At 36.9% G+C, this 24796-nt stretch overlaps 1 protein-coding gene across 3 annotated transcripts in view; it reads right to left on the bottom strand.

Moving 5' to 3' along the window:
* SCN2A (sodium voltage-gated channel alpha subunit 2) overlaps positions 1 to 24796 on the bottom strand; it is a 162691-nt gene that overhangs the window by 117153 nt on the left and 20742 nt on the right. The window lies entirely within an intron of this gene.

Here is a 24796-nt window from a genome sequence, read left to right as displayed (position 1 = left end):
GTATTTTAACGGAAGTGTTTTTATTTTACTGTAGGTAGACTGGCAATACATTACTACAACCTTTTAAAATCTTCAGATGTATTAAGTGCATGTTAGTAGACTTCCATGAACTCATTCAAACCTCTCTAAATGGCTCATCAGCAGGAAGGCCATCTCTAATCTGATTACGTAGTAGTTTATTTTTCATGGACGGATTATGCTGGAATCACAGAATTCTAATTCTGGATTTTAATAATCAGTAAGAAAGAAAATTTCATGGATATGGTTCTCTTTATGAGGGTGAGTTATTTCTACTTATTTGATATACCTGAATATTTCTAGCACAGTTTTCCTCATTTCTTCTTTTCATCAACGACTTCTACCTAAAATTTATCCCTCAGTCCCCGTTCTCTTTTATGGGGGAGAAAAAAGCAGCCTCTAAACTCCTCAGTGGAACGGTAGATCTGAGTGTCTGGGCATCTTCCCCATGTCAGAATGAGCAGGTAGAGCCAGGATCAGAAAGTCTTTGAAATAATAATAATAATAATAAAACAATGCTCAAAAAATAGCTACATTCGAAAGTGTATGTATGCATGCCTGTGTGTGTGTGTGTGCCTGTGTGTGTGTGTGTGAGAGAGAGAGAGAGAGAGAGAGAGACAGAGAGAGAGAGAGAGAACTAGAGAGGAGGCAAGGAGAGCATAGGAGACCGTGGGCTCATTTCTTCGTGTAATGTCAACACTAACTAAATTGTGGCACACTACTAGCTTCTTGATTTGTTATCTCATTGATCCTTGCATTATTTGTGAAGGAAGTAGTGTTGTTGTCACTTTTCAAATGTAGGAGTGATCAGGGTATATGGATGTTGAATAACTTGCCATTGCCACACTGAGCCAGAGTTTAAATTCATATGTGTCTGATTTCAAATACTAAATATAGTCCATGTTCCATTTTTCCCCCAGGGTGAGAAGTGCACCATTGAGCTGCAAGTTGAGAAGGGAAATATGATCTAAGTCTGATTTTCTAAAAGTCACTGGATCCCTTTCTATACCTAAGATGTTTGTAGAATCCCACAGGTTCACTGCTATTAGACCAATTTGTGACCCAGTACAAATAACATAGTTTCCCCTTACAATCTTGCTATTGCTATTATGGGGCTAGCTTAACCTCTGCTGGAAAACAGAAGTTGTTTTCTCAATACCTTCACATGCCCCATAATGAATGTACTCTTATCCCAGTCATGGAAGAGGAGCTTACACATTTACCAGGAACTCTCTTCTGCAATACTGTATACATCTCTCCTCATATTCATTTTTTGATGAGTTAACCATTCTTGTGACTCCATCTTACACTTACATGATGCCCTCAACACAGATCCTTAGTCCTGAGTGCTAGGATCAGGATTCAGGATTCCATCACACATTCCCAACAACCCATAGCTAAGGTCTCCTGGGCTGTGGGTTCTTGGAGCCTCAAGTGACATTTCCAAAATTGAACTTATCTTCCTTAGAAATTGGTACCATTTCTTAAATATTTCCATTTCCTTCATTTTTCTTATTTTTTCCTAAATTAGAAGTATTTTTTTCTGACTTAGTTGTTTCACTCCCCTTCCTTTAATTTATGATCTCTGTCACCAAGTCTTAATATTTCTACCTCTAGGAAATACCTCTGTGATTTGCTTCTGCCGCTGCATCTTCATTACCATCAATGTGTTTCAGGAACAGATACATAACAGGACACATCATTTATGTATTTAACAAATAATGTCAAGTTCCTCAGGTAAAAAACCTTACAGCCATCCTTGATTCCTTTCTCTCTCTCTCTCATACACTACGTCATAACCTCTAGTGACCTTTTTGTTCTATATTCAAATTATATCCTGAATCCAATCATTTCTCACCTTCTCTACCATTAGCACACTTGTTCAAGTTGCCACCATCATTCACTTAGATTACTGCAATTGTTAGGGCCAGTAATTTATGAAGTACAGTGCAAAACTGATAACATTGAGGCCCCAGCTGCAAGTGGTGCCTTGCACCTATAATCCTAGCTACTCCACGGGCTGAAGCTGGAAGATTGCTTGAAGCTAGGAGTTGGAGACCGGCCTGAGCAACATAGCAAGACCCATCTCTAAAAAAACAGGGAGACACTTGTTTAAGTAGCAGGAAAAAGGGGCCATTAAAAGATTATACAACATAACTTTTTTCTTATTTATGCAAAATGTCTACGATGGTTTTTATTTCCTATTTAATGTTGTACTCACTGGAGCAGAGAGACATTGTAGGGCAAACATAGAGCCATATGAGCGTCCCTGATTCAGAGCAGAAGATAATGTCTGCCCCCATCCCGCACTGCCAAATTCCCCTTCCCACCAGTTTCCAGACTGAAGCAACCTGACCTCAATTGAGGTCAGAGAAGTCAATCTACCCTTCCCATGAGCCTGCCACCCAAACTGGTGGAAGGGCAACCCCCCAAAGCATTGCAACTCTGCACCTGACACACCTGAATCAGAGGTGGGTGAGAAGCTCTCTCCCACTGAGTCTCTCACTTGCCTTGGCACTTCCAGCCTGAGGTGCATTCCTAACTGCAACTTGACCTGAGCTTGTGACCAAATCCCCAGCAGGCTTAAGGGCAGCAGAACACAGACATCTTCCCACCAGCAACCCAGTATTCTCCCTGTTGGAGGGTGGCAACAGTTGCTGGGAAAAGGTGAAGAAGAGGACACTGAGTGGCCTGGGCAGGGAGCAGGGGTGCAGGTGGTGTTAAACCTATCCACAGCAGAAAGTACCAGACACTGAGCACCCAGAACATGCTCCATAGTCCCGTGGCTTTCACTTACAAAACCTAACTTCAAACACAAATTTTGGTTTTTTTGGTTTTTTTTTTTTTTTTTTTTTTTGAGACGGAGTCTTGCTCTGTCGCCCAGGCCGGACTGCAGTGGCCGGATCTCAGCTCACTGCAAGCTCCGCCTCCCGGGTTTATGCCATTCTCCTGCCTCAGCCTCCCGAGTAGCTGGGACTACAGGCGCCTGCCACCTCGCCCGGCTAGTTTTTTGTATTTTTTGGTAGAGACGGGGTTTCACCGTGTTAGCCAGGATGGTCTCGATCTCCTGACCTCGTGATCCGCCCGTCTCGGCCTCCCAAAGTGCTGGGATTACAGGCTTGAGCCACCGCACCCGGGCAAACACAAATTATTAAAATTATCAAGATGGTGACTGCAGAGCATTAGGCCCTATGTGTGGGGCCCTTCTTAACACGGAACCTTGTGTGACTGCCCATGAAGCCAGCCCTGGTAATAATTTCTAAATTGGTCTCCATGCTTAATTTTTGGCCTCCTTCAGTTTATTCTCAATGTAGTAGCCAGATTCCTTTGAAATGCTAAAACAGTCGCGTCACTGTTCTGCTCAGAACTCTACAGTGACTCTCCATTTACTCAGAGGAAAAGTCAAAGTGTGAACCATGGCTTCTGTTGGCCAGGAAGGTCTGCCCACCCACCTCACTTCCTTCTCTCATGTCGTCTCCTGCCCTGTACTTTCTCACATGGCTGCTTCTTGCCAAGCACTCCAGACACACTCCCAGCTCATGGCTTTGCACTTGCTTTCATCTGTGCTTGAAATACTTTCCTCCCAGAAATTTGCATGGCTCCTTCTCTTAGCACCTACTAGTCTTCACTCAAATAGGACCTTCCCAGTGATGGAAAGGTCCTACCTCCCTCACCATGCTATATAAAATTGAACACCATCCCCTACAACTGAACATACACACACACACTTTCACACACTCTAACCACATCTCCTTACTTATTTTCCTCTATAACTTCAACTTCCCCTAATATAAAATCTACTTTTTTAGAGATAGGATCTTGCTCTGTTGCCCAGGCTAGAGTGTAGTGGCAAAGCTCACTGCGGCCTCGACCTCCTGGGCTCCAGTGATCCTCCCACCTCAGCATCCCAAGTAGCCTGAGCTACAGCCACATGCCACCATGCCTGGCTAATTTATTTTATTTGTAGAGATGAAGGTCTTGCTATGTTGGCCAGGCTGGTCTTGAACTCCTGGCTTTAAGCAATTCTCCTGCCTTCGCCTCCCAACTGACTGGGATTAAAGGCATGAGGCAACATGACTGGCCTAGTATGAAACTTATTAATAATTATTTATACTGTTTATTATTTGTCTTTGTACATTACATTGCAATGTAAACTACATGTCTTAGGTCAGGCTCCCAGAGACAGGCACTGAGATGTGGCTTAATGGGAAAGTGATTAGTTAAGGAAGTACTCCTAAGATCAATCAGGAAAGGAGTGGGTAAAGCTGCAGGTCTGGATGGGGAAGGAGACCCTGTAGACCTTTGTAATTCCCAACAAAGCCCTACAAAAGGTGGCTTTATTATGATCCCACAGGACAACTTTGGAGTACAAATTATGTATTTGAGATTGTCCCTATATGAAGCAAGGGATCTGTACTTTCATAAGACTGCAATAGTCTTTGGCTAAGGATATGGGTGGGGGCACGTAAACTCCCCGGCACTTCAGACTTTGTACTGAAGTGGAAAAAATGTCTCAAATAATCTGAAGACAGTTCTCTAAAGCAAGACACAGGTACAGATTTTTAAAAGCAGAAACATTCACCTGCCAGAAGAGGAACACAGAGATAACAATAAAAGGGACTGAGGTGATCTGGTTTGGGTGAAGCAACATGAGGTTTATTGTACCATTGAGAACAAGACTTTTTTCTTTTTACTCTATTGCTAGTGCTTAAGACAATCCCTGACACAGAGTAGGGATTGAGTACATAGATAAAAATTGTATTGCATACCTTCTATGGTCCAGGCTCTACAATAGTCTGAGTACATAGTACAGATAAACATAGACCTTCCAAGAGAAATTACCATTTCTTTTAAAGGTTCTATCTCCTGCATTCAAATTTACAGAATGTGTTAGTCTGTTTTCATGCTGCCGATAAAGACATACGTAAGACTGGGCAATTTACAAAAGAAAGAGGTTTAATGGAATTACAGTTCCACCTGTTGGTTGGGGAAGCTTCACAATCGTGGCAAAAGGCAAGAAGGAGCAAGTCACATCTTTCTTGAATGGTGGCAGACAAAGAAAAGGAGCTTGTGCAGGGAAACTCCCCTTTATAAAACCATCAGATCTTATGAGACTTATTCACTATCACAAGAACAGCATGGGAAACACCTGCCCACATGATTCAGTTACTTCCCACTGGGTCCCTCTCACAACACATGGGAATTCCAGATGAGATTTGGGTGGGACACAGCCAAACCATATCACAGAATTAATGTCCTCTATCTCCCTCCTCTTTACACTAATCTCTATCAAGTTCTGTGAATTGTGCTTCTGAAATTACGTATCTATCTCTTCCCTTCTCATTCCATTGCCAACATCCAGATTCAAGATTTTATTACTATAATTAACTGGACTACCGTAAACAGATGATCTCTATTCTTCAGTTTGTTTCTCATCCATCTATTTTATATGTAATTACTAATATAATTTTTTAAAAACTTGGCTGTAGTTATATAATAATCTGTCTAAAAACTTTAAGTCCAATTAAAACTTCAAATACGTTATCCTTTTGTGCTGTGATCTTAGCTTTCCTTTCCATCCTTTATACCTTTTTGACGGTGTTCAACCAAAGATTATTTTCTGTTCCCAGTCTCTCTACTTTCTCCCCTTTGTATCTTTGCTCAGTTTCTTCCATTTGAAATGAATTGTCTTCCTTATCTCAGCCAATGAATTCAATATTAACTCGTCAAAATTAACTCAAATACCATTTGCTCTAAGAAGACTCTTTTCATCTCCTAAGCTGGAAGCTATCTCCCCCTTCAGAACTCTTGGGACACCTCCTAGGTAATGTGGTGTATGGGAAAGAGTATGGGTTTTGAATCAAATTATTGGGATTGAAATCCAGTTCTGCCATTTAGTAACTCAGTGACCTTGAGTGAGGCTCAATTCTCAGAGCCTCAGTTTTCTCGTCCCTATGATTCCTCTTCCTGGCATTTAAAGAATACTTCAGCCTGCCTGCCTGCCTTCTTTCCTTCGTTCCTTCCTTCCTTCTTTCCTTCCTTCTTGCCTGCCTTTCTTTCTTGCTTTCTTTCTTTTTCTTTTTCTCTTTCTCTCTTTTTCACAAGATTCTGCTCAGTTGCCTATGCTGGAGTGCAATGTTGTGATTAGGACTCTCTGCAACCTTGACCTCCCAGGCTCAAGAGATCCTCCCATCTCAGCCTCCTAAGTAGCTGTGACTATAGTGCACACCACCATACTTGCCTAATTTTCTAACATTTTGTAGAGATGGGGTCTTGCTGTGTTGCCAGGGCTGGTCTCTTGGCTCAAGTGAGCCCCCTGCGTTGGCCCCACAAAGTGCTGGGATTATGGCCATGAGCCACCTTGCCTAGTCCAGTTTTTCTTTCTAGTCTTCCCTCTTACCAACCCCTATGATAGGGTTAGGTTTTGTGTCCCCACCCAAATCTCATCTTAAATCATAATCTCCGTAATCTCCACGTGTCAAGGGAGAGACCAGGTGGAGGTAATTGAACCATGGAGGTTGTTTCCCCCATGCTGTTCTTGTGATAATGAGTGAGTTCTTACCAAATCTGATGGTTTTATAAGGGGCTCTCCCGTCTTTGCTCAGCACTTCTTCCTGCCGCCTTGAGAAAAAGGTGCCTTGCCTCCTCTTTGCCTTTTACCATGATTGCAAGTTTCCTGAGGTCTCCCCAGTCATGCCAAACTTTGAATCAATTAAACCTCTTTCCTTTATAAATTACTCAGGCTTAGGCAGTTCTTTATAGCAGCATGAAAATGAACTAATATACCCTACCGGTGTCTTATGGTACAGACAAAATATAATGTGCTCATGGTCTTCTAAATTTTCACACTGATCTCTGTGTTTCCACTTCAGTGGCATTGTTTAAGCTATTTTCACTACCTGAAGTCCATGACACCATTTCAACCCAAGAGACAATAGCAGTTTAAATCTCAAATATGTTTTCCATGCACACTCTCACATCCTTTCAGCTGGGTACACCCTTTCACTTTTTCAAGCTTAAGAACATTTGTTTTTCACACACCTTTTTTTCCATTTAAGTAATTGCCTTCAACTAAGATTATAATGTACTCCTCTTTGTAACTCTTGCAGTACATAAAGCAATGCCTTACAGAAAGTAGACACTCAGTAAAAGAGCTGAATAACAGAAGATTTCAAATAGAAGCAGCATTGAACAAACTCTCATATTGAAGACAGCCTGAGGGTGAAATAGCCTCTGTCAATTCTAGAGGGCAGATCTAAGGTTACTATGAATGTTATAGATAGAAAAATGTTGATAAAATATGTTGAAATAAATTAAAACAGACCAGACTTAAAGAGTTTCTGAGCAGACAAATCCAAGTGGCCCTCAGAAGTGACCTAAACTTTGCTTGATTTGCAAATATACACAAAGCTCAACTTGAACTATTTCTTAAATGCCTAAAGATAAATGAAACTTAAAGCTAACCAATCAGAAGTTGCCAACTCATGTAGTAATATAAGTAGGAACTTTTCAGCAAGATAGATCAAATAAGGCAACTATGTAATTGTAACCAATTAAATATTTCCTTTGCTTTATTTCCACATTCTCCCTATAAAAGTTTTCTCTTTGAGTTCTCTCAAGAGGCCTCAGAACCACTTTTGGTTTGGAGCTGATTCAAGAATTACCATTTGCTCAAATAAGCTCTTTAACATTTTATTGTTTCTCAATTTACTTTTTAACAATTATAAGTAACAATGTTCAAATTTTGAGATTTGCATAAAAATGAATTTTTTTTAATGTGAAATAATCCTCAGTTACTAGCAGATACTACAGTAAGGATGCCTGTCTGAGTAATTAGAATGTGTAATTCCCCAAATATTTTCAACCTCTAGAGTCTATAATTGCCTTAATAAAACACTGGACATTAAATTGTCTTTTACTAAGTAAGAAAAAATGAAGACAGAATTGAACTAATTTTTTTTTTTTTTTTTTTTTTGAGTCTTGCTCTGTCACCCAGGCTGGAGTGCAGTGGTGCCATCTGGGATCACTGCAAGCTCTGCCTCCTGGGTTCACGCCATTCTCCTTCCTCAGTCTCCTGAGTAACTAGGACTACAGGCACCTGCCATCACGCCCGGCTAATTTTTTGTATTTTTTATTTTTTTTTTATTTTTAGTAGAGACGGGGTTTCACTGTGTTAGCCAGGATGTTCTCAATCTCCTGACCTCGTGATCCGCCCGCCTCGGCCTCCCAAAGTGCTGGGATTACAGGCGTGAGCCACCAAGCCTGGCCAGAATGGAACTAATTTTTAAGATCATTGACATAAACTGGATTAGAGATAACTCAGCATCCAGAAGATGGTCACAGAACATGTTACTTTCCTGATGAGTGACTGAGACTGATCCCTTTTGACTGTGGGCTTACTGGGCTTGATGAAAACCTTCCAGTCTCTAGCGCCGATTGCGTCATGTGGGGTCGTCCTAAGTATGTGGTAGTAATGGGGCCTAGCCTGCATTTGTACAGCCAAATCAAAAGGTGTCAAAGGAGAAGATGAAGTAAGGAAAGATCTTACCAGTGAAATCTGGCTTACTTTTAGAATGCAATTAATCAGAGTTTCTTGAACTACAATGAAGAAAGCATTCAAGAGCTATGGCGTAGTTTTCTTGTCTCTTTTTAGCACCAGGGATGAATGTATTTGTATTTGTTGGGCTCATATTATAAATACATTTTCAGCAAAACGTGTCAAAATATGTGTCCAGACATGTTTTTTTAAATTAAAATTAGTTAACTTGGAGGGCCAGGCACTTAACACAAGATTACTATGGCCCAATAACTTCGGAATTCCTTCTTTTGGAGTTGTTGCTTTTGTTTTTTTTAGGGAGCTAATTCACAAAAAAATTTTTTTTTTTTTGCTGAGTATTTTTGGCAACCTGTTTCTAGCTACACCTTTTTATGAAACATCATTCATTTTGAAGAACTCTTACTACTATTTGGCATGACCAATTCTTCTGAGCAAAACAACAACAACAAAAAGGCAATAATTTTAGAGCCAGACAAAACTGGTTTACGTCTTACTCTCCTACTTTCTAGCTGTGGTTCTTTGGTCAAAATACCTAGATTGTTGTGAGGATTAAAGAGTATAAGTTGGCTGGACATGGTGGCTCACGCCTGTAATCTCAGCATTTTGGTAGGCGGAGGCAGGCAGATCAGCCTGGCCAACATGGTGAAAACCCGTCTCTACTAAAAATATAAAAACTACCCAGGCATGGTGGCGGGTGCCTGTAATCCCAGCTACTTGGGAGGCTAAGGCAGGAGAATTCCTTCAACCCAGGAGTCGGAGGTTGCAGTGAGCTGAGATCGCGCCACTGCACTCCAGCCTGGGCGACAGAGCAAGACACTGTCTTGGGAAAAAGAAAAAGGGTATACCTTAAGTAAAATATCCAGTATACATAACAGATGCTACTTATGCTCCTTTCTCCTATCTTTCAAGCTCTTACATATAGCATTGTACTAAGCACAATGAATAAAACCAAATCATGAACAGTAAGCCTAATCTTTCAGCATTAAAATCCAGCTAATCATTTAACAAAAATTTTGAAATGTCTACTAAGGGCCAGTCTTCTTCCAGACACTTGGGATACAGTAACAAATCAAACAGACAAAACCTTGCCCTTGTGGAGCTTATATTCTAGGTAACCCAGTGGAGGGATACAGATAATGTCCATGTAAGGCAAATATAGATTCTGACATGTGGTGCTAATTGCTCCAGGGAAAAAAATGTATGAAAAAGAGAGAAAAAATGTCAGGGTTGGGGAGGAGAAGGATGTATTGCAATTTTAAGCAGAGTGGTCATGGAGAAACTTACTGAAGAAATGAGGTTTAACAGAAGCCCTGAAGGAAAGTGGAGAATCTAGCCAAGTCATGAGCCTCCCTAGATGAATGGGTTCGACAGGGAATTAATGCATCAGAAGAGTTGCGGAATGGTGTTCAAGTTTGAAAAGGCCTGTTGGAAGGTAAGTAACACTGAACAAATGAAATAAAACAAGGCAGTAGCACATCAACAGGAATAAGAAAGTAGAGCAGGTAGCAGTGACACTGGGGACAATAGCAGTTGCTGCCAACCTCAGTTAGGCCTGCCATCTGGTTTCACAGCAGTTTCACCAGTGACACCTGTGACATAAATGTCAAGATCAGAGCCCAAGCCAGACCCGGAGAAGCAACAATTGTACCAGAAGTAAAGGGGAGCTCTCTGCCATTCTATGTCCTTGGCTTGAGCACACAAGGAGGATGATGAAAGCAGGATAGCCAAGCCCAGGCTGCCCGGAAAAATCCAAACCTGGATGGCTGCCTGCAGGGTGGGCCCAAGAACGGCTTTACGGATATGAAAAGTACAGCAGCCAAATTTAGCAACTAGAAACAGCTCGACGTCAGAGAAGTAGACAAGGCAAAATATTGCCTATCCTTAGTGTCTAGAAATGTTTGTTGAAATCTTAAAAGATTAGAAAAGGGATTCTCTTTTTAACCAGGGCACAGTTTTTAAACTAGGCAATAGCAGCAATTAAATGATATAGCTACACATCAGGTATTTGTACAAAATGTTTTTTTGGTTTGTTTTCATGTGTGAAAAGTATTTTGGCAATGTATTTTTCTATTCGATATAGGGGTAGCTATCTTCTCTAGCATATTCCATTACTTCCAGTCATTCCTAATACATTACAGAGAACAAATAACCACTCTGTTCCTCGGCTCACTCAATCTCTTGACCACTGGAGTTTTTCCTTTCTTCTTCTTTTTTTTTTAATTGTTTCTCCCCTATTTAGAATAAGGATAATCCCTCTCCTGGTTAAATCCATAAGTATACTTTTGGAATAAATTCAAATTATTGGGAGTAAACCATTTTTTTGTGTGTTGTAAAGCAATAAAATATTTTAAATTCATTTTCTTCTTTTTCTTAATATTATTAAATATCAAGTTTTGCCTATAGGAATGAATTGAGAAGGAGTATTTTATACAAAAATAAATTATATTTTGGATTCTGTATTTTACAGCATTTTGTATAGCTTCATGCATGTGAATTTTAAAAGTATGGCTGAAACTCATAAGATGGTTGGATTTTGAACAGCATCTCTATCCATGTGCACAGATACAGGAGCCCACATATGTCAGATTCATGTGATTTCTACCCCACCATATTGCTGCACCAGTTTCATCTGCAAATGAAAACAGAAAAAACAGCAGGCTGGAGAAGGAAAAAGGGCAAAAGACTCAGAAAAACTTACCGTCTCCCCCCAGTAAAGTGACCATTTGCATTCTATATATTCATTACCAGACTGACACTCATGAGTGACATTTTCCATTTATTTTTCTCACTCCCAACCAAAATATATGGAAATAATTAAAAACGAAGACTGATCTCTAAAAGCAAAAGCAGAGCCTCGTCATTTGGAAATTATCAAAGGGCAAGAAATGACTCACACATTTTTTGAAAAGTTCAAATCATAATCACAAATTATAAACTGCATTTTCTTTTGGGTTCTCATTAAAAAAAACAGTCAGAAAGAGAGAGAGAGAGGGAGAGAGAGAGAGAATGGTTTTAGTTCTATAAAGAAAATATTTTTCAACATTAAAGAATTTATAAATTGTAAGATATGACTAAAATTTAGAATTAAATCCCTACTTTATAAAAAAGATCTTGAGTGTGTCTTTTCTTTGCGTTGGCACTATAACCGATGCAAATTAAAATAATGGGTTTTGTGTTTGGAAGGGGGCCTCCCAAGAGATCATTTAGTCAGGCTTCTTATATTCATTAAGGATTAAACTAAAATCAGAGACAGATGGTTTTGTCTCATATCTCAGAACAGAGATTTCACAACTTTCTTTGAGTGCTTATTCAACTTTTAATCACCGTCTAACTTATTCCTTAGTTATAATCTCTATCAATATTAACACTATCTGGACTATTTTCACTAACACTTCATTGGATGAAAATGGAAGCATTATGCATGTTGCTATAAGAGATTTATCAGGAGAAAATTGACAAAATGTTTATTTAACATTTTATTTACTGGCATTTTGAAAGGATCTATTCCCATTGGTTTAACTAAGATCCAATGACTTCGTTACAATTGTAGTAGAGTTAAAACATTGGCTGATTGTGACCGTAATTTCTATAATTTGCAACATTCTGTCTACGTTTTGCCCAACTTCTTTCTCATTTTATCTGAAGATAATTAAATGCTAATTTGAATAATAAGCTCTTGAGGCAACAAAATGGATAAAGGCATGAACACAGAGATTCCTAACATGTTGTATTCTAATTATCAATCAGTATAGCACATTTTATTTTGTGTGTGTGTGTGTGTGTGTGTGTGTGTGTGTGTGTGTGTGATTTCCTTCTTTGATCCATGGATTCATTATTTAGAAGTCTGTTGCTTAATTTTGAAGAATGGGGCCTTTTCTAGATATCTAATTGCAATTGATTTCTAATTTAATTCCATTGTAGTCAAATACTCTTTGAAATGAATTGTGACTTATTTTATGGCCTAGCATAATACCACCTGTGGAATGTTCCATGTGTATTTGAAAAGAATGTATATTCTGAAGTCGTTGGGGATACTATTCTATAAAAGTCAGTTAGGTCTGCATGTTTGATCATTGATAATGTTATTTAAGTTCTGTATATCAATTTTTTGTCTTGTTCTAGCAACTACTGAGAGAAAATTGATAAAATCTCTAACAATTATTGTAGATTTCTCTGCTTTTTACTTTAGTTCTGCCATTTTTTTCTTCTTAGATTTTGAAATTCTACTTGGTTATACCCTTTTAAGATTGTTATGTCTTGTTACAAATTGGCCTTTTTTCCCAAATAAAATGACCTTTTTTATCCGTGTTAGTATCCTTTGTCTTAAAATCTACTTTTTTGATATTCATGTAGCCATATCAGCTTTCTTTTGCTTAGTGTTTGCATGCTATATCTTTTACTGATTTTTTTACTTTCAATCTGTCTGTTATATTTAAAATATGTTTTGAAAACAGCATACTATTGAACTTTGCTCTTTATCCAGTCTGACAATCTTAAGAGTAATGAAAATATACACCCACAAAAAGGCCTATGCAAGAATGTTCATAGCAAACTTTTTTATAATTGTTAAAACTTAGAAACAACTCAAATGCTCATCAATAAGTAAATGAAAAATTATTACAACATATTTATATAGGAGAGTGCTACTCAACAACAAAAAGTTATGATATACTTACATATGCAACAAAATGGTTAAATCTAAAATAAAAAAATGTGTTAAGTGACAAAAGCCAGGAAAAAAAGTTACATTCTTTATGATTCCACTTATGTGAAGTTTTTGAGCTGGTAAAACTAAGCTATGGTAATAGAAATTGGAACAGTGGTTGTCTCTGGGGGAAGGAGGGATTGACAGGAAAAGGGTACTGGGGTGATAGAAATATTCTACATCTTAATCGGAGTAGTTGCCAGACAGGGGAATACATTTGTCAGAACTCAAAGTAATATACACTTAAAAATATCTGTATTTTATTTTATGGAAATTATATTTCAATCAAAGAAAATGGCAAGAGCCCAATCTCCACTACCTTTTGTCTACTTCCTATTTTCCATAGTCTATATTGGTTACACCAAGCCAGGCTAGATAAGCTGAGACACGCTAACTATGTTTTCATTGTCTTGCTGACTCTCTTTCAGTTGACAGAATTCCTATTGAGTATCTCCTATGTACTATCTCCATGTGGCCATCAGGAAGATTGCAAGCTTCTCTGATGTTAATCATACCTTAATGAGAAGCACAAGTCCAATTATGCCTCTTAGATAATTCTCTCCAAAATAATTGGGAGGTGGCTCCTGGGTCTTTGCTCATAATAGCATTCGTACTCTCTGCTTCCAAAGAATTCAAAACCTAATTAGGTTGTCAAAATAAACACAGAGAAATTTAAATAATAACACCAAGTCCGGTAACAACATAAGAGAACAACGTACAAAAGCAATCCAAAACAGCAAGGTGGTACCCGATTGACCTGTGGTAATGATGAGAAGCTTGAACAGATTTTTAAAAATGTTTTTAAATTGTTCAAATTGTTTAAAGTGTTTAAAGTGTTTTAAATTGTTTAAATTGTTTAAAGTGTTTAAAAATGTTTTTACAAATGTTTTTATACACAGTATTTTACTTATCATGTACAACAATCTTAAAAGGTAGATCAGGGAGGTATAAATATCCTCATCTTTTAGATGAAGAAATTGAGTTTTTAATCAGGCTATGTCACCGGCCAAGCGAATAAGAGATAGATGCAAGACTGCAACTCGTATTTTGACTCCTGCTCCCAACAAGGATTTATTCTATATTGGTTTTTGTTTATAAGAGGTTAACAGCATTGAGATCTGAAGTGATGTACAGAGGCTTCATGGATGTGGTGGTACTTACATTAGGCTTTAAAGGCTGGCCTGGAGTGAGAGAATATTCCAATTGCAAGGGAAAATTATGAACAAAGGCCCAAACCCAAGCAGGACCTGACTCTGACCTATAGGAGAAAGCAAAGCAGGTTGGGACAATAGCAGGTGAGAGAATTAGTTGGGCTGGCGTGGAGGTTCTTGCCTTGGTCAAGTTGCAGATTTAATACAGAAAGGATGATAGTGGCTAGAGTCCAGAGGTATCAAATACAATGCCGAAAGTCAATGGCAACTGGCTGAAGCTTTTTAAAAGGAAATAAAATATTAAGAAGAAAACTTTGTTACGGAATATGTTAAATATTGTAAATATTAATACAAAAATACTGATATGATACATATTTAAGATTACAATTTTAGTACAGCTGTAAGAGTGGATAAGCAATGGGTGGGTTGTAAAGAAATAGAAGAATTAGGTGCACAAAACTTGTTTGAAATGTACTGTTAAGCAAATGAAAACAGGAGCAAAATAGAATCAAAGAGCACATTTTTCAGCATGAGAGAGAGCCATACTTGCTTGAAGGCATAAAAAAGGAGTTGTCAAGAATAAGAAATTAAGAATATGAAGAGAAATTTGCTTCAGGGGACTTTTGAAATAAGAAGGCTAGGATGGGGTCAAGAACAAAGAAGAAATTGTTAAGCTGTGAAATCAAGAGGGATAACATTAAGCATGGAGAAAAGTCAGAGTAAATGGATGAAGAGATTAAAGTAAACAACAGAGAAGATTAAATTCACCTCAGCACCTCAGTCTTTTCAATTAAAGCCCTGTGCAAGATGCTGCTGAAAAAGAATAGAGGAAAAGAATTGAGATTGAAATTCAGGAAAGAATAAAAAGGCCATTTGAATTATCACTGATAAGAAATGGGTTGTGTTGGTTGTTTTCAGAAAAAATAAGACGTTATAAATGTAAAAGTTAATACATAAATTTAAACACTTGATTTTAATAAACATATAAATTTAAGTAATAATTCATATATATATATAGCATCTCCCTATGTTGAGTTGACATTCTTTTTCCATTTGAATAAAGGAAAATAGAATGATCACATATGAGGTCAAATTTTATCTGTCTAATAATCCATAAATGTAACAGGATGGAACATCATCATAATGACCATTTTTGTGGAAATGTTACTAAGGCCAGAAACTGTCTTACATGTTTTACATGTACATTTCATTAATTCAGTCTTCATAATAAAGTGTAGGATAGGAACCATGATTAATCCCATTTTACCAAAGGAAGCCAAAATAAGTTTATTACTTGCTTAAGAACACAGTAGTGAGTAAGGAAGCCTGAATTTGGGCTATGGCGACCTGAATCTGAGTCCAAGTTCTTGACCACCATGTTTGATTGGTTGCTAAAACTATCAATATAAACTGCAACATGTTACTCAAAGCTCCATTTCCTGATAGAGTTAATAATCCAATATTTTATTATATTCGGTTTTTCAATTATATTTAATTGACAATTGAAAATTGTATATATGTATGGTGTGCAACTTGATATTTGTATTGTGAAATGATTAAATTAAACTAATATCTCCATCACCTCAGATATTTATATTTTGGTGGTGAGAACATTTAAAATCTACACTTAGCAATTTTTGAATATGCAATGCAGTATTATTAACTACAGTCATTACATTGTACAAAAGATCTCCAGAATGTATTCCTCCTGTTTAAATGAAATTTTGTTCCCTTTGACCAACATTTTCCATTCCTCCACCCCTACAGCCCTACCCAATAGCCGCTGGTAACCACCATTCCACTTTCTGTTTCCATGAGTTTGACTTTTTTAGATTTCATACATAAGTTACATCATACAATATTTGTCATTCTGTGCTTGGCTTATTTTACTTAACCTAATGTCCTTCAGGTTCATTCATGTTACCACAAGTGACAGAATTTCCTTCTTTGTTAAGGTTGAAGAGTATTTCTTTGTATGTGTGCAATTCTTTATCCCTTCCTCATCTAGATAAGACTTAGGTTGATTCCATATCTTGTCTATTGGAAACAATGCTGCAGTAAACACAAGAGTGTAAATATTGAGATGATCATATGATTTTTGTTTTTAATTGTTTATGTGATGTACTCCATTTATTGACTTACATACGTTAAACCATCCCTGCATCCTGGGTATGAAACCCACTTGATCATGATGTATTATCTCTTTGATATACTGTTGGATTTGCTTAGCTAGATTTTTTTTGAGAATTTTTGCATCTATGTTCATCAGGGATATTGGTATACAGTTTTATTTTTTGTTGTGTCCTTTCCTGATTTTGGTATTTGGGTGTTACTGACTTCATAGAATAATTTAGGGTGGATTCCTTCTTTCTCTATCTTGTGAAGTAGTTGCAGTAGGGTTGGTACCAATTCTTCTTTGAATGTCTAGGTATACACCCAGTAGTATAATTACTGGATCATAGATAATGGAACATATAATAGTTCTATATTTACTTTTCTGAGGAACTTCCATATTGTTTTTTATAATGGCTAATTTACAATCCCAACAACAGTGTACAACACTTTGTTTTCTCCACACCATTACCAACACTTATCTTTTGTTCTTTTGATAATAGCCATTCTAACAAATGTGAGGTGCTATTTCACTGTAGTTTTAATATGTGTTTTCCTGATGATTGGTGATATTGGGCCTTTTTTTCACATACTTCTTGGCCATTTGTATGTCTTCTTTTGAGAAATGTCCATTTAGGTTCTTTGCCCATTTTGTAATCAGGTTATTATTATTATTATTATTATTATTTGCTATTGAGTTGTTGGAGTTTCTTACGTATTTTAGATATTAACCCCTTATTGAACATATGGTTTGCAAATATTTTCTTTCATTCTGTAGGTTGTCTTTTCATTCTGTTGATTGTTTCTTTTGTTTTGGTTTGGGGTCAGATTCAAAAAATCTTTGCCTGTATCAATGTCATAGAGTTTTCCCCTATGTTTTCTTCTAGTACTTTTACAGTTCTAGGTCTTCTGTAAGTCGTTAATCCATTTTGAGTTGATTTTGTATATAATGTGAGTTAAGGGTCTAATCTCATTCTTCTGCATGTGGATACCCAGTTTTTCCAACATCATTTACTGAAGAGACAGTTCGTTTCCCATTTTGTGTTCTTGGTGCTTTTGTCAAAGATTGATTGACCATAAATGCATGGATTTATTTCTGGGCTTTTGGTTCTGTTCCATTTGTATGCTGATTTTTATGCCAGTACCAAGCTGTTTTGATCACTGTAACTTTGTAATGTATTTTGAGATCAGGCAGTGTGATGCAACCAAGCTTTGTTATTTTTACTTAAGATTCCTTTGGCTGTTTGGGGTAACTTGTGATTCCATCTGAATTTTAAGATTTAAAAAAAATCTGTTATGTCATTGGAATTTTGACAGGGATTTCATTGAATCCATAGATCACTTTAGGTACTCTGGGTATTTTAAGAACGTTAATTCTTTCCACTCGTTAACATGGGATATCTTTCTTTTTATGTGTGTGTTTTTTTAATTTCCTTAATCCATGTTTTGTAGTTTTTGATGTACCAATCTTTCACCTCATTGATTAAGTTTATTCCTCGACATTTTTTGATGCTATAAAATGATACCGTTTTCTTGATTTCTCTTGCAAATAGTTGATTCTTAGTGTTTAGAAACTACTGATTTTTGTATGTTGACTTTGTATCCTGCAATTTTACTGAATTTATTTATTGGTTCTAACAGGTTTTTTTTTTTTGTACAGACTTTAGGGATATATACATATTTAACTTATTTTATGATTTGGATGACTTTTATTTCTTTCTCTTGACCCATGGCTCTGGTTAGAACTTACAAGAACTTACTATGTTGAACAGAAATTATAAGAGTAGGCATCCTTGTCTTTTTCATGATTCAAAATTTTATCTTACATCTACTATTACCAGGTCACATTGTGACCACTGCCCCATCTTGCCCAGAAGTAGTAGAACCTCATGCTGGAGTATAAGATTCCTGAGGTGGAGTTGGCTCATGTGAAAGTTAACTAATCTTGATTTTATACTAAAGAAATAGGGAATCATTGGGGAGCATAATTAATAAGAGCAACACAATCAGATTTATTTTTCACCTATTACTTTGGTAGTATGGAGGATGTGTAGCGTCTGAAGCCTTTTAGGGCAAGAGATAAGATAAAAGCCGATTGCAAGAGCCCAGGCAAAAGACAATGAATGTCTAAATCCAGGCAGAAATAACAAGAGTAAAAAAATGATCTGAGCAGTTCTGGGTTTCCGTCAATACAATTTGAAGTTTGCCTGCATGTTGATGGAGAAGGAGTTGCAGAAGCTTAAGAGGACTCCAAGATTCTTGTTTGGGAAACTTGATACACAGGAAACAGAAACCTTCCCTGGCTTTCCCGGCCCTTATTCATCTTCACCTTCTTTGAAGCTCAATTTCATGTGAAGATACCTCAAATTTTTGGAGAAAGAATGAAAGCTGCATTTAAGAAAAATTATTCCGCCTTAAGATATTGGAGAAAGAAGAAGACTAAAATTAAGAACACCAGCAAGAAATCATTTGCAGGAATAAACCCAAGTTGGCTTGAAATTAAATGATGGAAGGAGTGGTGCTGGTGGAGAATAGATACTTCCAAGTATTTCATGAAAGAAAAATTTAGTTGAATTTTGAAAGACTAATAAGCATAGCCTTTGGTAATACAAATATATGTATGCTTCTTAAGAGTATGTTTATATTTCCATAGTTCATTAGACCATCATAGATTTTTTTCTACAGCAAAGAGTAAAATGATAGTCTTTCCAAAAAAGAAGTTCAAAATCATATTCTTTAGTAACTAAAAATGAATATGAAAGAGAAAATATTATTATATTATTATAACATGAAACGTAATAAAGAGCCAGGCATGGCGGCACATACCTATGGGCCCAGCTACTCAGAGGCTGAGAAGGGAGGATCGCTTGAACTCAGGATTTCAAGACTGCAATGAGCTATGATTGCACCACTACACTCCAGCCTGTGTGACAGAGTTAGACCCCATATATTAAAAAAAAAAAAAAAAAGAAGAAGAAAGAAGGAAGAAGAAAAAAGTATAATAAAAAAAGAAATATTAATATTTTTTCCTTATTTAAATGTTGTTTGTTTGGGTAAACATGAAATAGTGTTAAGAAAGAATACTGTGTTGTTTCAGGCAAACAAAATAAAAAATGAATGGATTTTCATTTGAAGGAAAGTCTAACTATAGTTTTACCATTGAGGTTGATAGTGGGAAAAAAAGCTACCAATATTTTAAAGTTCAGTATTTTTCTTCGAGTTAAGGGATAGATAAAAGAATATGATCTAATTAAACTAAAGAGCTTCTGCACAGCAAAAAATATATATAGATCAACAGAGTAAACAGATAACCTAGAGAACAGGAGAAAATACTTTCCAACTATGCATCTGACGAAGTTCTCATATCCAGCATCTATAAGGAACTTAAACAAATTTACAAGGGAAAAAAACCCAAACAACCCCATTAAAAAGTGGCCAAAGGACATGAACAGACACTTCTCAAAAGAAGAAATGCATGTGGCCAACATGCATATAAAAAAAACTCTACATCACTTATCATTAGAGAAATGCAAATCAAAACCACAAAGAGATACCATCTCACGCCAGTCAGAATAGCTATTATTAAAAAGTAAAAAAACAACAGATACTGCAGAGATTGTGGAGAAAAGGAACACTTACTTATACACTGTTGGTGGGAGTGTAACTTAATTCAATCATTGTGGAAGACATTGTGGTGATTCCTCAAACACCTAAAGACTGAAATGCCATTTGATCCAGCGATCCGTTTACCAAGTATATACCCAAAGGAATATAAATCATGCTATTATAAAGACACAAGCATGCATATGTTCATTACAGCACTACTCACAATGCCAAAGACATGGAATCAACCTAAATGCCCATCAGTGATAGAGCAGATAAAGAAAATGTGCTACATATACAACATGGAATACTATGCAGCCATAAAAAAGAATGAGATCATGTCCTCTTCAGGGACATGGATGGAGCAGGAGGCCATTATCCTCAGCAAAGTAACACAGGAACAGAAAACCAAATATGACATGTTTGCAGGTATAAGTAGATGCTAAATGATGAGAACACATGAACACATAAAGGAAACCAACACACACTGGGGCCTATCAGAGGGTGTGACAGGGTGGGAGGAGGAGAGGATCAGGAAAAATAACTAATGCATACTAGGCTTAATACCAAGGTGATGAAATCATCTGTACAATAGTTATCAGGGGGAATGCTTCCAACTTTTCCCCATTCAGTCATGTTGACTGTGGGTTTGTCATAGATGGATTTTTATTACCTTAAGGTATGTCCTTTCTATGCCGATTTTGTTGAGGGTTATAATCATAAACTGATGTTTGATTTTGTCAAATGTTTTTTCTGGATCTATTGAGATGATCGTGTTATTTTTGTTTTTAATTCTGTTTATGCAATGTATCACATTTATTGACTTGTGGATGTTTAACCATCCCTGCATCCCTGCTACAAAACCCACTTGACCATAGTGGATTATCTTTCTGATATGCTGTGGGATTCGCTTAGTGCAGGATTTTGCCCACTTTTACCACTTCTATTCAACGTAGTATTGGAAGTCTTAGCCAGATGAATCACACAAGAGAAAGGAATAAAGGGCATCTAAATTGGTAAAGAGGAGGTCAAACTGTCACTGTTTGCTGATGACATAATTGTATACCTGGGAAACACTAAACACTTTTTCAAAAAGCTCCTATAACTGGTAAATGAATTCAGCAAAGTTTCAGGATACAAAGTTAATGTACCCAACTCAGTAGCTCTGCTATACTACCAACAGTGGCCAAACTTAGAATCAAATCAAGAACTCAACCCCTTTTACAATAGCTGCAAAAAAACAAAACAAAGCAAAACAAAACAAAACAAAAAACAAAAAAAAAGAATACTTACGAATATACTTAACCAAGGAGATGAAAGACCTCTACAAGGAAAACTACAAACACTGCTGAAAGAAATCATAGACAACGCAAGCAAATGGAAACCCATCAAATTCCCATAAAAATACTGCCGTTATTCTTCACAGAACTAGAAAAAAAAATCTCAAAATTCATACAGAAAAAAAGGAGCCTGCATAGTCAGAGCAAGACTAAACAAAAAGAACAAATCTGGAGGCATCACATTACCTGAATTCAAACTATACTATAAGGCTATAGTCACCAAAACAGTAGGTACTGGAATAAAAATCAGCACGTAGATCAATGGAACAGAATAGAGAACTCAGAAATAAAGCCAAATGCTTACAGCCAACCTTTGACAAAGCAAACAAAAACAAAGTAGGGAAAGGACACTCTATTCAATAAGTGGTGCTGGGATAATTGGCAAACCACATGTAGGAGAATGAAACTGGATCCTCATATTTCACCTTATACAAAATTCAATTCAAGATGGATCAAGAACTTAAATTAAGACCTGAAACCATGAAACTTCTAGAACATCAGAAAAACCCTTCTAGACATTGACTTGGACAAAGACTTCATGACCAAAAACCCAAAAGCAAATGCAACAAAAACAACCATAAAGAGATGAGACTTATTAAACTAAAAAGCTTCTGACCAGTGAAAGAAATAATTGTCAGAGTAAACAGACAATGTTTACAGAGTAAACAGAGTAAACATTTTATTGAGATAAAATGTTCACAATCTATACATCCAACAAAAGACTAATATCCAGAGTCTACAATGAACTTAAACAAATCTGCCAGAAAAAAAAGCAATCTCATCAAAAAGTGGGCTAAGGACATGAATAGACTATTATCAAAAGAAGATATACAAATGGGCAACAAACATATGAAAAAATGCTCAGTATCACTAATTATCAGGGAAATGCAAATCAAAACCACAATGAGATATCACCTTACTCCTGCAAGAATGGATACAATCAAAAAATCAAAAACTAATAGATGTTGCCATGGATGTGGTGAAAAGGGAACATTTTTACACTCTTGGTGGGAATATAAACTAGTACAACCACTACTGAAAACAGTGTGGAGAGTTCTTAAAGAACTAAAAGTAGATCTTACCATTTGATCCAGCAATCCCACTTCTGGGTATCTACCCAGAGGAAAAGAAGGCATATACGAAAAAGATACTTGCACATGCATATTTATAGCAGCATAATTCACAATTGCAAAAATATGGAACCAGCCCAAATGCTCATTAATCACTTGTTGATTAATATATATATTATTATATGTATAAATATATTATTATATATGTATACACATATATATATGAATACTGCTCTGTCTTGAAAAGGAATGAAGGCTTTCTCCGCAATTTTGATGGAATTGGAAACCATTATTCTAAGTGAAGTAACTCAGGAACAGAAAACCAAACATCGTTAAGTTCTCACTCACAAATGAGAGCTAAGCTATGAAGACACAAAGGCATAAGAATGATACAATGGACTTTGAGGACTCAGGGGAAAGGGTGGGCGGGGGGTGAGAGATAAAAGACTACACATTGGGTACAGTGTACACTCCTTGGGTGAGGGTGTACCAAAATCTCAGACATCACCACTAAAGAACTTAGCCATGTAACCAAACACCACCGGTTCCCCAAAAACCTATTGAATTTTTTTAAAAAAGAAATAATGGGTGAAACAAACCATCATGACACACATTTACCTGTGTAACAAACCTGCACATCCTGCACATGTACCCCTGAACTTAAAATAAAAGTGAAAAGAAGTCCCACCTATTATTTGAGATGGACAAGAAATACACATACACAGAAGTGAAACATCCAGACGTTATTGCAACCATAATGTGTATCCTTTTACCTGTCCCAGGCAGAATAGATATCTGGATAAAACACCAGTTTGTACTGCACCCTTTTTTTCACTTCAGACATTTTTCAGTTATTACCAGCTTAAAAAATAGAGATCCTTTCAACTGAGAGATAACCAAAGCACTCAAAAGCCATTTTCATTGTATAGATTAATCAATACCCAGAGCCACAGTAAATTATAGTTTTTATTGCAAATCAACATTTTGGTAGGACTAAAATGTTTCATTTCTCTTTTTTAACCATCTAAAACACATCTGACATCATACACAATGATGCAAAGTGACTAAAACAATGGGATGCTCAGGCAAGTACAAGAGGAGGTAATGGAATCATAACAATATTCTGTGACAAAGATAATTTGTATCAACAAAGGTCAATATGACCAAATTGATCTCAACTCATTGGTGTACCCCACTTGAGGTGATTCACCTTATTTTATTTCTGAAAAGCATTAAAAAAGGACAGATAAAGTTAATAGAGTAAAGCCAGGGTTAAAACATTTAACAGCACACCAATAACCTAGTATATAACTTCCCTGTTTCACTTATAATTCAGAAATGGAGTATTTAGCAATCTCTGGCCTTATAAATAAGAAGAGAACCTTGCTTCTCCTTGTTGATTTACTCTGTAGTACTTTAGAAACAGATATCAGCCTAACAATAGTCCTATTAATATGGACTGGAAGAAATGTAGAAGTGGAAGACACTTTAGAGATAATCTAGTCCATTTCTTTTACAAAAGATAAAATTGAGAATTACGGAATTTAGAAGTATAGTTAGCTCTCCATATTTGTGAATTCTGCATCTGGAGTTTAACCATCCATGGATCAAAAATATTTTTTTAAAATTGAATCTGTATTGAACAGGTACAGCCAACTTTTTCTTGTCACTATTCCCTAAACATTGTAATATAACAACTGTTTACATAGCATTTACTTTGCATTAGGTGTCATAAGTAACACAGAGATGTTTGAAAGTATATGGGAGGATGTGCCTAGGTTATATTCAAATACTACACACACCGTTTTTTTTTTTTTTTTTTTTTTTGAGACGGAGTTTCACTCTTGTCACCCAGGCTGGAGTGCAGTGGCACGATCTTGGCTCACTGCAACTTCCACCTCCTGGGTTCAAGTGATTCTCCTTCCTCAGCCTCCCGAGTAGCTGGGATTACAAGTGTCTGCCACCACCCCAGCTATTTTTTTTTTTTTTTTTTTTTGTATTTTTAGTAGACAGTGGGGATTCATCACGTTGGCCAGGCTGGTCTCGAACTCCTAACCTCTGGTGATCTGCCTGCCTCAGCCTCCCAAAGTGCTGAGATTACAGGCAAGAGCCACCAGGCCTGGCTGCCACACCATTTTATATCAGGGACTCCATAGAGTTTGGTATTCATCTGAGTCCTGAAACAAATTCTCCATGCATACTGAGGGATAACTGTATGCAGCTGGTGACTTTCAGTTGAA

Source organism: Chlorocebus sabaeus, chromosome 10 (genome assembly GCF_047675955.1).
Source record: "Chlorocebus sabaeus isolate Y175 chromosome 10, mChlSab1.0.hap1, whole genome shotgun sequence".
Classification (NCBI taxonomy): domain Eukaryota; kingdom Metazoa; phylum Chordata; class Mammalia; order Primates; family Cercopithecidae; genus Chlorocebus; species Chlorocebus sabaeus.
Note: the sequence above shows the minus strand (reverse complement) of the source record. Positions and strands in the feature narration are given on the sequence as shown.